This window comes from Priapulus caudatus, unplaced genomic scaffold, assembly GCF_000485595.1.
Source record: "Priapulus caudatus unplaced genomic scaffold, Priapulus_caudatus-5.0.1 Scaffold1379, whole genome shotgun sequence".
NCBI classification, from domain to species: domain Eukaryota; kingdom Metazoa; phylum Priapulida; class Priapulimorpha; order Priapulimorphida; family Priapulidae; genus Priapulus; species Priapulus caudatus.
Genome location: NW_014578440.1, coordinates 10,900 through 27,191, shown reverse-complemented (window position 1 = coordinate 27,191; position 16,292 = coordinate 10,900). Strand labels below are relative to the sequence as shown.

Sequence of the window (16,292 nt, the reverse complement as noted above, 5' to 3'; positions counted from 1 at the left end):
CACTTAGTATTCCACACCGAGCGATGAAGACAAACGCGAATGTGTTAGACATCATTATTCCACACCGTTGAGAATGACAGACGCATGTGTTAGATCACTATATACCACACCGCAGCGTGAATGACAGAGCATGTGTTAGATCACTAATATTCCACACGAGCGAGAATGACAGAGCATGTGTTAGATCACTATATCGCCACAGCGAGCACGAGCAATGACAGGACCATAGTGTTAGATCACTATATTCCACACGAGCGAGAATGACAGGACACATGTGTTAGATTCACTATATTCCACACGAGCCCGAGCAATGACAGAGCATGTGTTAGATCCACTATATCCACATCGTGTGACAGATGACAGTTACGCATGTGTAGATCACTATATTCCACATCTTGAGATGACAGACGCATGTGTTAGATCACTTATATCCACACCAGCGAGTACATGACATGACGATGTGGCTTTAGATCACTATATTCCACCATCACTGTGAGACATGACCAGACGCATCTTTGTGTTAATCCACTTATTCCACAGCCGTGTGATGGACTATGCCATCGAATCAGCGTAGTGACGAATAATAATAGATTTAATAATTCTATTATTAGAATAATCTATCCGATAATCTTAATAATCTACATCATCGTATTATTATTACTCCTGCCGTCGCAATCATGCTCCTTGCTGTTGACTAATAACGATGCGAATTATAGCTCCCGTATTATATACTTAATATATATATATCATATTATATAGTATATATATATATATATATTATATATATATACCCCCTCTCTCCCCTTCTCTTCTCTCTCTCTCCTCTCGCCTCCGCTCTCACTCTCTCTCTTCTGCGCACTCTCCTTCTTTCTCTCTCTTTCTCTCTCTCTCTCTCTCTCCTCTCTCTCTTCCTCTTCCTCTCTCTCTCTCTCTCCTCTCTCTCTCTCTCTGCTTCTCTCAGAAAGACATGCATGCAGGCAGCCACGCAGGCAGACGAACAGGCACACGCCCCTTCATCACGCCGAGTAAATAGATAGCCTGTCAAGAACGGACACGCGATGATATCTCGGTTACCTATAAGATGCTTAATCAAGCCTCAGTCATTATGACATCCATGCGTCAGCGGAGGCCAGCCATAATAAAATACGAGGTCACTCTAATAAATACAACTTTAAAAACATCTTAACCTCTTTGACACAGCATCGCCTATGAGGAGCCAGCATCGCTCAATCATATTATATATCATATATGCCTGTGTGTGCGTGAGGTGTGTGTCGTGTGCGTGTGCCCGTGTGCGGTAATGCGGTGGTTGCTGTGTGCGGCGTGGTGCGTATTTGCGTGTGCGTCCGTGTCGTACCGCGCGTGCCCCGTGTGCTTGTGCGTGTGTGTGCGTGTGTGCGTGTGAAATCGGTGTGCTGTGTTGCGCGTGTTGTGTGTTGCGTGTGCCAGTGTGTCGTCGTCGTGCGTGTGCGTGTGCGTGCGCGTGGTCCCTCGCCGGTGGTCCTCTACTCTCTACTCTATCACTAGTGCGTGCGGCGCGGTGGCGTGTGCGGGTTTGTCCTTGGTGCGGTTTGTTTGCCCCGGCGTGTGCGTGTGCGTCCTCCTTTGTGTGGTGGTGCGGTGTGTGTGTGCTGCCTGTGGTGCTGTGTGGTGTGTGTTGTGTGTTGTGCGTGCGTGCCGTGCGCCGTGCGCGCCTGCGGCGTGCTGTGTCGTGATCTATAATCAAGAGAATATTAATACACATAAATATTGAACTTATTGATAATAATAATTTCATATTATAATAATGTTCTAGCGTATATATCCGTCTCGAACATGAGCTAAATAGGTCGATCAATAATGTCGATCATAGGAGTAAGACATACTGAGCTAGTCTTAACACGTTCCTGATGATCAGAGTTCCTCGCCTCCACAACACCGACCTCTGATGTCTATCTCGCCACGTTTGTAATGAGTTTAAGCTTGCAGCTGACTGGCGTGCGTGTCTCAGGCATGCGTAAGAAAGTGTTGTTTGATCACTAGTTAGCTAGCTAGTTATACTCACTTAGCGAGTATTCTCTCTTATTACTTGTCGTGACGTCTCACAAGGGGAAACCATACTTAAATATTGACCGCCACGTCACAAAACATCGTCATATTGACCGCCACGTCAACAACATCGTCATATTTTCCGCCGCATGGAAAAACACATTTTACTTACGTCGTGTTATAACTGCGTGATGATTACGCACTCCAGTGTAAAATCCCGTGATACCTTGTTCAAATAATATGGATAATACGAATAAATCTCATACTGCTTGGGTTCGCGCGTTATCGTAGTCAAAAGACGTGCATTGCCAATCGTACCTGCGTTAAATGGGTATATCTTCTTTGTTTAGCTACACCTACATGTTTTAAAGTGATGTGAATGGTACTGTTTAGTCAAAATGATGTTGCGATCAGATCGGTATTTACACAGCTCTTGCATTAAAAAACATCAAAACAATCTACCCCCGCCGTAGCAATTATTCAAGTTGCAGCGCCTAATAAAACACCGTCAATACATGCCCATCAACATTTACCACAGCCGTAAAAAACATGGTATTGCTATGAAATCTGTGATGAATATATCAGAGAGAGGCACACCCTTCTTTACCTGTATCGTAAGCGTAAGCTTTACCATGTTCTGACAGTAAGTCATGAGAAAGGGAAGAAGTGGTCGTGAGGGAGTAGCAGTTGTCAAACCAAGATTGCCAACGTTAAGAGCGGTTATGTTGAAAACGTTCATAGTCATCGCATTACGTCACTATTATGAAGTTTGCAGAATGTCGGTTCCTTTCACTGGTTTATAAATAAACATGATAACATGCATATATACTATAAATTATATATAGATTACTGGATTCAATAATTCTGCCGTACAGAAAGACGCCCAGAAGCGACGAACGTATCCGAGGCAGTATGTTCTGTGTAACTTTAAATAAGCGTCAATGAATCCCGCCCAATGATTATGAATATCTAAATAACATGCCAGAGCTTCTAATTAACATGCCAGACGCTATCGCTAATCTGTCAGCTTCTCACTGTTTCTAAACTGAACAAAACAATAAATAGCCTCGTTTAGTTTCTTTGCTAACTGTGTCGCGCGTGGTCACGGGGATTAGGTCTCCTGAACACGAGCATCCATCTTTTGTTCATTCATTCTCGATCGCTGTTCAGTGTGACGGTACACACGACATGGCCATGAGCGTGTAGATGCGCGCGCGGAGACGATGAATGAATGAACATTGAAGCCCGCGGTTGCTGCGAGCTATTGTGTGCGGCCCAACCCCGCTGTGGGGGGAGGCGGGGTGGGCGCTATTTGTCTTTCATCATGTCCATCGGCTCAGTGTCAGGTCCCTGTTGGAAGTCCATCCGGCTCGTGTCAATGTGTCTCTCGTCTTTCTTCGTTGCTCTCTCAGATTCGTCTCTCTTCCTCTCTCTTCTCCTCTCGTCTCACTCTCTCTCTCTCTCTCCCTATGCTCTCTCTCCGGCTTTTCTGCTCTTTTCTCTTCTCTCTCCTCTCTCTCCTCTGCTCCTCCGCTCTCTCCTTCTCTCTCGTCCTCTCTCTCTTTCTCTCGCTCTAGCTATCTCTCTCTCTCTTTCTCTTCTCTCCTCTCTCCTCTCTCTGCTTCTCTCTCTCTCTTCTTTCTCTCTAGCTCTCTCTCTCCCTCTTATCTATATTCGTATCTTTCTATCTCTCTCTCGCGCGCGCTTTCTCTCGCTTTCTCTCTCGCTTTCTCTCTCTTCCTCTCTCTCTCTCTCTCTCTCCTCTCTCTCTCTCTCTGTCTGCCCCTCTCCCGTTTTTTCTCTCTCCCCCGCTCTCCTTCTCTCTCTCTCTCTCTATCTGCTCTCTCCCTCTCTTCGTTCCCCCTCTCCTGTCTGTCTCACTCCGCTCTCTCCTCTCTCTCCTCTCTGTCTCTTCTGCCCCCATGCCTGCCTCTCGCTCCCTCTCTTTTTCTCTCCCTTCTCCTTCTCTCCTTGATTCTGCATCTCTTCCTTCTCTCTTGCTCTGTCCCTCTGTCTGCTTACTCTCCTCCTCTCGCCTCTGCCTCTGTCCTTTATCTCTTACCCCACTCAGTTACCTGTCTCCACCCATCTCTGTCTGCCTCCCTGCATCTCGCTTCATTCCATCCTCCTCTCTCCTCTTCTTTCCTCTCTCTGCCTCTCTCTTTCCTTTTCCCCTCGCTTTCTTCTGCTTGTTGTGTCGACGTTTCCCTCCCCCTCTACGATCGTGAAAATCACCTAAAATACTAGTGCCGATTCACACACAAATAATGAAGCTGAAATAATTTGTCCTCTTGCCCGCGGGCATTTTCGTCCGCAGTTCCTCGTTTAAACCTCGGGAAAACGATCCCATTTCCATCACGGTTGATCATCCTAATCTGATGGGGGGGGCGCATTCTGCCTATGGCACGCGTAGATATTGGCAACCCGCCGATGACAGTGAGTTGTCGGAGCAGATAAGTCTAGACAGATCAGACGCACCCCGCGCCGCCCTGTGGCCAGAATAATGAAGGGCGTGCTAGAGAGCAGTCGTAGAGGTCAGGATCGTCTGCATTCATACTCGTCCGCCCCGCCCCCCCGCCCCGCCCCCCCCGTACCACGCGCGCTTATGAAACAAAAGAGACAGGTTGCGACGTATTAAACAATGGACGCTCGCGTAGGAGATATGCACGCTACGCACACAAGCACCACGCATGCCACACACACTAGCATGCACACACACGTACGCACGCGCGCATGCACAACACACACACACGCAAGCACGCATCACGTACGCACGCGCGCATGCGCACATCAACGCACTGACGATACACGACGCGGCGCATGCACACACCACACACACACACACAACCACACACCGACGACCACACGGCGCATGCACACACACGCATAGCACGCACACGTACGCACGCGCGCAGCACACACACACATACACACACACACACACACACACCACCACACTGACACACACCACACACATTACACACGCACCACACACACACACACAAGCCCACACACTACGCCTACGCGCGCATGCACACACACGCACACGTACGCAACGCGTACGCACCGCGCGCATTGCACCACACAGACACACAAGCACGCACACGTACGCACGCGCGCACACACACCGCCACAAGCACACACACCGTACGCACGCCGCATGCCTACGACACACCGCACAATGCACACATCAGCGCCACAAAGCACGCACAAGTACGCACCGCGCTGCATGCACCGACACGTACGGCACGCGCGCATGCACACACCACGTAGACGCGCGCATGCACACACACGCTAACGCACGCGCGCATCGACACACACGTACGCACGCTGCGCATGACACACCACACACACACACTTTACGCACCGCGGCATGCACACACACACACACACACGTACGCACGCGCGCATACACGCACACCACACACACACACAGTGACACACACACATCACACACCAGCGCCACCGGCACACGATCACGTCACACGCACACACACAACATAGACACACACACACACACACACCACACACACAAACACAGGCACACACACACACACACAACACACATACGTTGATGACAATATCAATGAAGACTGGTTAGTTATTGAGAGAGCTGCTCGAACCAGTGCGTCACACACACCAACGCCAAAATATATCAATTGTGTGGATAAAGAAATTCGTCACTACGATACGAGTTCCTCGCGCATGTTCACGCATGGCCGACATGCACAAAATCCCCGCCGCCACAAAGATACATATCCTCACGGCCGGCCAACATGAATCATGTGCGAACACTTCTGCTCCACAGCAGCCAAAATCTCACACGCAGCTCTCACTATCTGTGTCGGGAATTCTGAATAGCGACGATAGGGGAGCGACAAACGCCGGCATTTAAGCCCGCGGCAATTTCTCATATTTTATTACTATGTTGTATTTAATTTCCTTACGTTTTTTATCATAATAATTCCCTTCCTCAAAGAAGATGTCGCGACGTATTTGCGCATTCTCGCGCTGGCACCTCTGCGTCCACACGTCACGTGTTTACATCTATACGCGCTGACGTCACGCCCTTCAATTTACATCCGTCCTGCGTACGACGGTAGACGTTTTTGACGATGGCTGAAGCTCATGTTGATGTTGCGCACCTCTTTGTCGACACATGACACACCGCTGGCACACCACGCACGCACGCACGCCACGTCACGCACGCACGCACACATCAGACACACCACACACACACACACAAACACACACACACACACACACGCGACGCGAGTTTAACGCACGCGTTGTCTGTCAAGGTGACCAACCACCCCACTCACCTCCCCCACCCCTCACGAATCCCCCCTCCCCTCCTCCTTTCCCCTCCTCCTCCGCCCGCGCTACCGGGACGCTTCGTCTCCGGTCGCCTGACGCGCAACTCGTCCTGTCCGGCGTGCCAGGCAAACAATGTGCCGATCATTATGAAGCGATCAGTTGAACGACCGCTGGCTCGTGGAGTAGAGAAGAAGTGGAAAAAGAGAGAAGAGAGAGAGAGAAGAGAGTCTAGGCTGCCGCCCGAGGAGGAAAGACAGAGAGAGAGAGAGAGGAGTAAGAGAGATGAGGGAGAGTGATTCCTAGAGAGAAGATTATTCAAAGAAAGATGTGAGAGAGAGAATGAGAGCGAAGACTGACGTGCAAAGAAAGAGGAGAGAGAAGCATGAGGAAGGAGAGAGCTTCGCGTATCCGCACGCCATCGGTGGGTAGAGCTCAGACGGGTGCACTTACCTCTCCCCCTCCCCCACCTAGCCTGACTGCCACCACTACCCACCCCTCCTGCGCTGCACCCCCTGCCCTCCTGCTCGCACTGCCTGCTGCTGCTGCTGGGGAGGATGCTGCTGCTGCTGCTCGATGCTGCTGCGGGTGGAAGGACAACCTGCTCGCCAGAGATGTATATAAGGAGAGCATCGGCGCAGAAAGCAACATCGACTAGAACAGCGCCTAACTAAAGAGTGAGAGGAGAGAACACACACACCGAGTCTACCACATACAGCGTCAGGTTGGAACGGTATGGTGAGATCGCGGTGCCGTAGGATTAGTTTCGATGCAAATTTACTTCGAGGTCGAAAATTCGCCGATTCTGTTTATTTATCTCGTTTCTTTCTCATCTTATATTCCAATTTGTAATCATTCAGTGTGATTGTCTAAGTGTTACCAATCTATCCGCGTGCTTCGTTATTTTTATTTGCGTCCGATGAAGATTGCTTTCACGATCCAATTCACGATGTATTATTGAATTGACGATTCGTGATTTATTATGACCATTTCTCATGTTTCTGATATTCATCAATTCTATCATTAAGCCATTTCATGTTACGACTGTCTTAAGATTGCAAGTTATTGTGCGTGCTACGATATTGTTTAACAGAAATATAGCATTACGATACCGTTTAGATGCAGAGCAGCGTAAGAGCCTACCATGTTGAGTCTGTACGACGGTATAAGCTATATACGTTACATGCAGCGTTAAGATTTACAATTTGTTTACTGACATATAATTATGATACCGTTACATGCAGCGTTAAGAGCTACCATGTTGTTGTACTGACGTGAACATCTATGATACCGTTACATGCAGCGTTAGAGCTTCCATGTTGTTGTTACTGACGCTCGGTAACATACGATGACCGTTACATGCAGCGTTCAGAGTACCATGTTGTTTATAGTGGACTTACGGTGTAAATTATGATACCGCTTACTATGCAGGTTTAAGAGCGACCATCGTTGTTATAGTGAATTCACATTATGGATACGTTAAAAGCAGTCGCTGTCCTGTAGTGCTTATTACGACAGGTAAACTGTGATATCGTAACACAGGGGAGGTTTACTCACGACAGTCTTTAATGCAGAAGAGTTCATAGAACGATTTATTAAAACGTGTGTTCAGCTATGAATCGGTAAATGTAATGTTGATTAGAAAAGTAAATCTGCCCGATTACGAGTTAATTGCGGAGGGTTGGACCAGTATATATATTACACAGAGAGAGAAGAAGAGAGAGAAGAGAGAGAGTGAATAGAGACGAGAGAGAGAGGGCGAGCATCGGAAGAGCGAGATGGATGGAGATGACGAGACGAAGAGCAGAGAAGGATGAAGGGTGCGAAGAGGAGACTGCGAGAGAGAGACTGTATGGGAGACACCGAGAGAGCTAGAGAGCTGAGAGAGGAGAGGAGTCAGATAGAGAGAAGAGAGATGAGCGACGAGAGCAGAGCAGATAGAGAGGAGAGAGAGAGAGAGAGAGAGGAGAGTGTGTGTGTGTGTGTCTGTGCTGTGGCTGCGTGGTGTGGCTGTGTGTGATGTGTGGCTGTGTGTGGTGTGTGCTACCTGTGTGTGAGAGCAGAGAGAGGAAGAAGATGATGAGATAGAGAGGAGAATGAGAGAGAGAGAGAATCAAGCAAGAGTATTGACTAACTAGAACGCATTTAGACGTATTACTGTTGGTCTTTGAACTGGTCGTTAGCACAGCTCACAGCTATGAGTCTATCGATAAGATACGGCCACTGCCCGTCTTCGTTCAGCCTACGCACAATATTTGCTGCTACAAAGGCATCGTACTCGCCCGCGTTTGAGTTGATCCACTTTCGCTTTCGTTTCATGAAGAAAGTAAGCGGGCGTGTCATGCAATGGTGTGGATCGCTACGGCATAGCACACCGCGCTCGCGATGAAATGCAGGCGCTATTCGGTATGTCTGTGAGTTCGTGTCTCACAGACGCGTACGTGCTCACTGCGATGTGACTGTGTATCACTCCGTGTGTTACGGACCGTGCACGTCTATACAAGCCAGCCGCGGTTAGGGACAGATTCAAACAAGCTTCGACTCAACATTCCGTCTAATGGTATTTACTAAGAAAAAAACGTTCTTAGGCGAAGCGCAAAGCTGTCGTCGTGCATATTGACATCACGGATCGATCGCGTGACGGTCACGGCTCTACGTCACTGCATGACTGAGCACTTAGTGTATCTCTGTTACAGAAGACGATCAAAGCGAACGCTGATTAAAAGTTCCTAACATGACGATAAGACCCTGCTTACAGCAGACATGGTGTGGAAATCCTTGCTGAGCTTTAGGATTATGTGAGTATATAGGATCCACAATTCTTGTAACAACGAGTCACAATTCTTGCAATCAACAATATCTTGAACGACGCCTGACATCTCCATCAACACTTACTGATTATAAGCAAAGCATCTGCATGCGATCTACGGAATGACGTCACAACGGAGCAGCACTTGGTGTTGTTACGGAGTTTGAGCGTCTTTAAACATCCGACATTTCGGCTCCCGCGTTGACGTGATGCCTCCATACATTCGTTCTACAAAAACTTGTTCGTTCGCGTGGATCTTGTAAATAGTATTTCAATTATAATTGTATGTTAATATTGTATATCGTGTTGGCTAATTCATGCCGATTTAGCGAACACATTCCGCTTCCAATGTTATACGCACCCGATAAAAACTATGCATCGAGCGCGCAACGTCGAGTGATTCGATTATTTCCCCTACAGCGTGGCGTGCGTGGGTGTGGCGATCCAGGTGGTGGAGGAGAACGGATTCGATGTGTATAAACTTCCTGGCGAAGACAAGCTCCGAGCAACAAACACAAGGGTACACGGCGCGAACAACGTGCCCCCCTCGTTGGTGAGACGAAGCCCCTTCAAGACCTCGCGCCGGACAGAGTTCCACCACTTGAGGGCACCGGCGACGAGCCATCCAACGACGGCAGCTCGCTCCCTTCGATGTTTCGACCTAGTGCACGGTAATCTACTAACACCCACCACAGTCACATGCAGCACAACGCTGCGCACGCACAGCATGCACACACGCTACACACGACGCAACGCACCACCACACAGCAACAGCAGGACAGCACACACGCCAACACGCACACACGCGCGCACACACACATCACATGAACACACACACACAGCGAGACTCAGACACACACACACACACACACACACACGCACGCCCACACACTACGCACACACAACACATCAACACACACGACACATGCACACACATGCACACACACCGCACAACGCACACGCAACGCACGCACACACAAGCACACCACACACACACAACACAACACACACCACACACACACACCGACAACTACACACACACACACACACACACAGAACACACACACACGTGGACAATATCAATGACAACTAGACTAGTAAATTGAGTTATTTTAGCACGCCTTCCTGAAGGAAAAGCTGCCACAATACATTATCTTCCATAGCAACCATTGTGTATCCGCGATGAGATCAAACCCCCCCCCCTCCGACGTCATGCTTAGCGTAGTTAGCCTCGCCGCCAGGTGTCCGCTAGCCGACCGTTCCTCAACCACCTAAATCGATTGCTTGCTATCAGGTCCGGAGAGAGCGTGCGCATCGACCTCCCGCCGCCAGTCTTCCGCATAGGAGAGTACAACTATCTCGGTAGACAGGCCCCCAGTAACAAACACAACGGGTACACGCGCGTGGAGCGCCCCCCTGTGGCCACACAACGTCCGCAAACGACGCTGTCGCCGGCTTTGCCCATCAGGTATATGTGACGTCTGCACCCGGCAGACGGAGAGAGAGCATCCTGAAGTGTCTACGCCACGTGGTTTACTGACATGGGCTACCCATGCATTGGACTTTAGCCTCTTCTTCTTCTCTGGCCTTTTCCCAATCCGTTGCGTACTGTTTAGTGTGGTGGTATGTTAGTAGCCATGTTTGTCAAACCCTTGTTGCTAGTCTATTTGGTTTGTCCAAGTAGTAATTATAACAACTAGATCTGTACTACATATATGTGTGTATACGTATATATGTGTGTACTATACACATCAAACGCACGGTACACGCAAACGCACACGCACAAGCCCCGACAACACACACGGCCACACGCACACGGCACACCACACGCCACACGCGAACACCACAACATACACACACACGCACACCACAACAGCACATACACACACGCACCAACACAATTATACACGCACAACACACACACGCACAACACACACACACACACACACACCAACACACACAAACATCAACAACACTGCACAACACACACACACACACTGCCACGACGATGCACATGCCACACAACACACACGCCACGCCACGCACGCACACACGCACACACCACACCACACCACAGACACACACACACACACACACACACCGCACACACGACACACGTATGACATGCTCTGGTAGCATAGCATTGATTGTAATAATCGAACCATGGATTCTCTCTGTTTCAGTTGTATTCTTGTCGTCGCTCTACGTTATATCACACATCGTCATAAGATTCCCTGTTATCTATTCAATCTGTTGATTCATGCTCTCAAACTCTGACTCGCACTAGGAATGTTTGCAGTCTCACTAGTCGGATAGGATGAGTACTGGAACTGTGCGGGGTGGTGTTTGACCACGTCACGCATATTTTTCTATGATCCTCCGTTTAATGTTGACGTGTATTTTCTTGTTCCTGTCGTTTGCATTTTCTCAAGTTGGCCATGATATGGGTGGCGTCTTCGGATATTGTATCTGTTCGTCTCGTCTTATCGACGTGCACGGCCAATTGTTTCATTCAGTTTCCATTGAAAAGTAGAACGATTATTTGCTCCTCTCACAGTTGATCGCGGAAGACAAATAACCTACCACTCGCTGCTGTGATGTTACGTTCCAAGTTTCCGTAGCGTAGACCGTTGAGTCTCGGCTGAGCGTGAAAGCCGACTTGTCGCGCTCGCAATATCGTCATATTTATAATTGAGGTAACGCGAAACACTAGGCGCTTGTGTTTGGATGCGTGTATGAGTGACGGGGTAACGTGGTGAGTTTACATCGCCACTGTGACCGTCATCGACAACGCTGTGATGGCGGCGGTGTCGCGATCATGCGTGGCTCACCCGTGAGTGCCGAGAGCTAGCACTCAGCACATATTACCGCAGCGTTGTGGCTGAACACGTATACACTCAAGTTGCTAAATACCTCCTCTTAGCTGGCAGTGTCTGTGCATCAGTCATTTGTGACTGCGACTTGACTTCACTGTGAACAGGTTGAGACTGGCAGCCATTCCGTCCGTGCTCGTTTTACCTGTTCGCTATATCTGCCCATCTATGTTGCCGGCCAGGTCGGGAGAGAAGAAATCCGAGCCGTCGCGACGGAGAGCATCTAAGAGTTTGATGATTACAATACCTGGGCCAGCAGGAGGCCCTAGCAACAAGCACAAGCGAACACGAGAGTGTGCACCTAGCGCCTCAGGGTAAGCGACGTGCGCGGTGGACGGTGTTCGTAGCGAAAATCGAATGCTCAGAAAGTATATATTTCTCTTCACTTCCCTCTCGCTGCTATTGCTTACCCTCATCTCGCCTCTTCCCTTCTCTTTCTCGTTCGCTCCTCCTGTCTCTCTCGTGCCTCCTGTCTCTGCCTGCTGCCCTGCTGTTCTCTGCCCCTCTGCCCTCTGTCTCTTGTCGTCCTACTCCTGCCCTCTCGCTCTCCATTATTTATTTCTCGTAATATATGTTCTACCCTTGTCTCTCGTGTCTTTCTCTCATTTATCTCTTTCTCTCTCCGTTCCTTTTATATATATATCAGTCCACTTCTCGGTGATGTGTTTCGTCTGCCAGTCCGTCCCGTCTGTCTCCATCCTCTCTCCTCTCCCGCCACACACACATACACACACGTCATTTTAGAGTCCACCGTGTCTCCTCCTCCCTCTCAGTGCAGGAACCGATCGCTCTGCCCGTCATCTCGGAGGAAGGCGCAGCGGTTGACAAGCCGGGAGTGAGCCGATTCCGCCCGACCTTGCTCATACCTACCTGGTCCTCCACCGGCCGAGCAACAAGCATTGTGGCTAACGAGGAACCAGTAGATGCTAATGCTCAGCTTCTCGCGTAAGAGGAGGAGGGTGAGGAAGATGGGAGGGTGGAGAGGATGGAGAAGCGATTAGATGTTAGATGGAGGATGAAGGAAGAGGAGGAAGATGTGAGGTAATGAGATGATGGAAGAGATAGAGCTGAAGATGGAGGGTGGAGAAGATGGGAAGGATAGGAGGAGGATGCGAAGATGGATGGAGGCGGTTGGTAGCATGAGCGATAAGGAAGTATGGAGAAGGATGGAGTAGTAGGCTGAAGATGCATGGAAGAGGAGTAGAGGAAGATGGAGCTGGAGGCGAAGATGCGAGGAGATGGAGGAAGAGGCAGTTCGCGCGGAAGTCTGTAGAGTCCATGCCTAGGTTTGAGGGGGGAGTGCATGTTAATTTATGGAGAGTATGACACCCTATGTGACGAGCTTCATTGCCACACACAGCCTCTGGGTCAAGAGTTTGCATTTTATACACCCCACACCCCACATCCCATCCGATAGCGATTGTTCGTGTGTGTGTTTTTCACTCCTCAGTAGAATTTACAAATTTCTGAAATTAATAATTGGCCTATAGAGGCTTACGGTAGAGTAGGTTGAGATCGACAGTTCTCGTGAAAAGCGCGTCGGTCAGGCTCTGATCGCTGTTTCGTCGGCTAACAATACCTACATGATGCGAACAGCTTTGCCTTAGTAGTAATCACACGTTAACATGGAGCCACGCATGCGCGAGAAAATACACTTTCTGTGCCATGCTTGCAACAAGCTTATTAGTCTGCGGTCAGTCTGGCGCTCAATAACGAAGTTTAGGTTTCCTGGTAGAATAGGCTGGTTTTACATTTACAAATCAACTCGAGTTTTTTGGCATCGAAACCTTTACATACGCGAGGTTATTTGTAGCGCACTTTCAAAAGAAGAAAAATTACAGTAACTGAATCCAAAATTGTGATTTTTTGGACAGCGGGACTCCGCGCGGCTGTTCGTGCGAATTCCGCATTCGGGGCGGGTTTTAGCAAGGATAGAGTCAAAACGTGATGTAGTCTGCTGTATTCATACTAGTGCGTGGGGTGTGGGTGCGTTAACGGTAACAAGTTCAGAATGGGAGCGGCAACAAGGTGAAGGGGTGTATTGATTTCGTCAAAGGGAGAGTCCGGTCGCGGGTAGTCCGATACTGGGCTGTGGAAGGTGGGCGAGAGTGGAAGGAAACAACAGAATGTCAGACGAGTGGGGCGGCTGGTAGCCGAGTGCCTTTCTTGCCAGAAGTGCTTTCACAAACGCTTCTGCCAATAACTTTGCTATACATTGCCTCTCCTTGCGAATCTTGATCACAGACGCCTCTGCCTCTTGAACGCCTGAATAACGTGTAGCTGGCCAGGAGGCGTTGCCTCTCCTTGGAATCTTCACAGACGCTGGCTGCCTCGATTCGGCCTGCCTAAGACGAATCACAAAGCAATAAAAAAGGCCGTCGGTCCTTCAATGCGTCCGTCACGGCGCGCGGCGACCGGTGCGACCAGGTGGAGCCCACGCTGCGATGTCCGCTGCTGCACAGCGGCCAGGCATTAGCCGACGACGACACAGAGCGAGAATCTGACTCGCTGGTACGGTGTTGCGCGCGGTGTATGTTGCGTTGCCGTCGCAAGACTTCACTATATACACACAGTGCATACATACAGATCAGCAGTAGGGAGAGAGGAGAGGAGAGAAGGAGACGGAGAGAGAGAGAGAGAGCAGAGCAGACGGAGCGTGATGGTGCGGTGACGATAGGAGATAATGAGTGGGCTAGGCATGAGGAGAGAGACGACTAGGAGATAGAGGGACGGTAGAAGGAGTGACGGATGGAAGTGGGTAGAGAGGAAGAGAGAGAGATAGCGAAGGAGAGGATTAGAGAGAAGAGAGATGCGAGAGAGCGAACGAGAGAGGAGAGAGAGACGCAGAGAGAGAGATGATGAGAGAAGAAGGGGAGGTGGCGATGAGAGAAGCAACGAAGACCGAGGGATGAGGAAGATGAAGAGAAGGGGAGCGGAAAAAGGGCGGAAAGAGAGAGGAGCGGAGGAGAGGCTGGAAAACGAGAGAAAGGAGAGAGAGAAGAGACTCGAGAGTGAGAAGCGAGAGCATGAGAGGATAGGAGAGATTTCTGCGCAAACTGTAAAATACATAAAATACGGATAAATCGTAGCGGTTGGCATCTCTGCACACCGCCGCTCTCGCGTGCCTACCTGCTCGTGCAGCTTGAAACCGTGCTGCCGCCTGGTGGTCTTCTCCTCGGTGATGGGCAGGCTAAGATCGAGGAAAGGTTCAAGGATCTGTGATACACTATGGCAGTCCTCACACGCCACCGTACTCAGCAGCTGTCCGCCGAACACCGCGTCGACGAACGAGTGCTGCGCCGTGCGGCCGTACGCTAACGAGCGAGAGTATTAATTAGTGTTAATTAAAGTTGATGTTAAAGTATTAATAAAAATTAATTTAGGACTGTACCCTGCCGATTCCCATACTAGATCGATTAAATGGCAATTGGATATTAATTAAAGTAAAATTAATTTAGGACCTTAGGCCGCCAAGTGCAAATTAGGGCCGTAACTAGCCGTGCATGAATTAGTTTAAGTATTAATCAACATAAAATTAATTTAGGGCCGTATGCTTCTGAGCGTGAATTAATTGAAATTATTCAAAGTGAAATTAATCTAGGACGGAACTATGCCGTGCACGAATTATTCAATGTATTAATCAAAGCAAAATTAATTTAGGATTGTAACCTGCTGAGTGCAAACTAATTAAAATTAATCAAAATAAAACTTAGTGAAGGTTGTACTCTGCATAGCCTCGTACCTGATCAATTAAATTAAAATTAAAACTGATAAAATTAAAATAAATTTAGGGTCACACGCTGCGACGAGGCTTGAAATGACCAAACGACTAAACTAAATGACTCACGACCTTATGACCTTGACTTCCCACCGACTTCGCAACCTTGACTTACCAACGCCTCACCGACCTCGCGACCTCGACGCCTCACTGACCTCGACCCTTATGACCTTGACTTCCCACCGACTTCGCAACCTCGACCCTTATGACCTTGACTTCCCACCGACCTCGACGCCTCACCGACCTCACAACCTCGACCCTTATGACCTTGACTTCCCACCGACCCCACGACCTCGGCGCCTCACCGACCTCGCAACCTCGACCCTTATGACCTTGACTTCCCACCGACCCCACGACCTCGGCGCCTCACCGACCTCGCAACCTCGACCCTTATGACCTTGACTTCCCACCGACCCCACGACCTCGGCGCCTCACCGACCTCGCAACCTCGACCCTTATGACCTTGACTTCCCACCGACCCCACGACCTC

General features: G+C 49.3%; 1 protein-coding gene across 1 annotated transcript in view; it reads right to left on the bottom strand.

The window, feature by feature from the left end:
* LOC106816445 overlaps window positions 1-15,333 on the bottom strand; it is a 28,128-nt gene extending 12,795 nt beyond the window's left edge. Inside the window, exon 1 of the mRNA XM_014821064.1 lies at window positions 15,154-15,333. The gene's annotated coding sequence lies outside the window, so the exon portion shown is untranslated. The remainder of the gene's footprint in view (window positions 1-15,153) is intronic.
* Window positions 15,334-16,292: the final 959 nt, after the last annotated feature.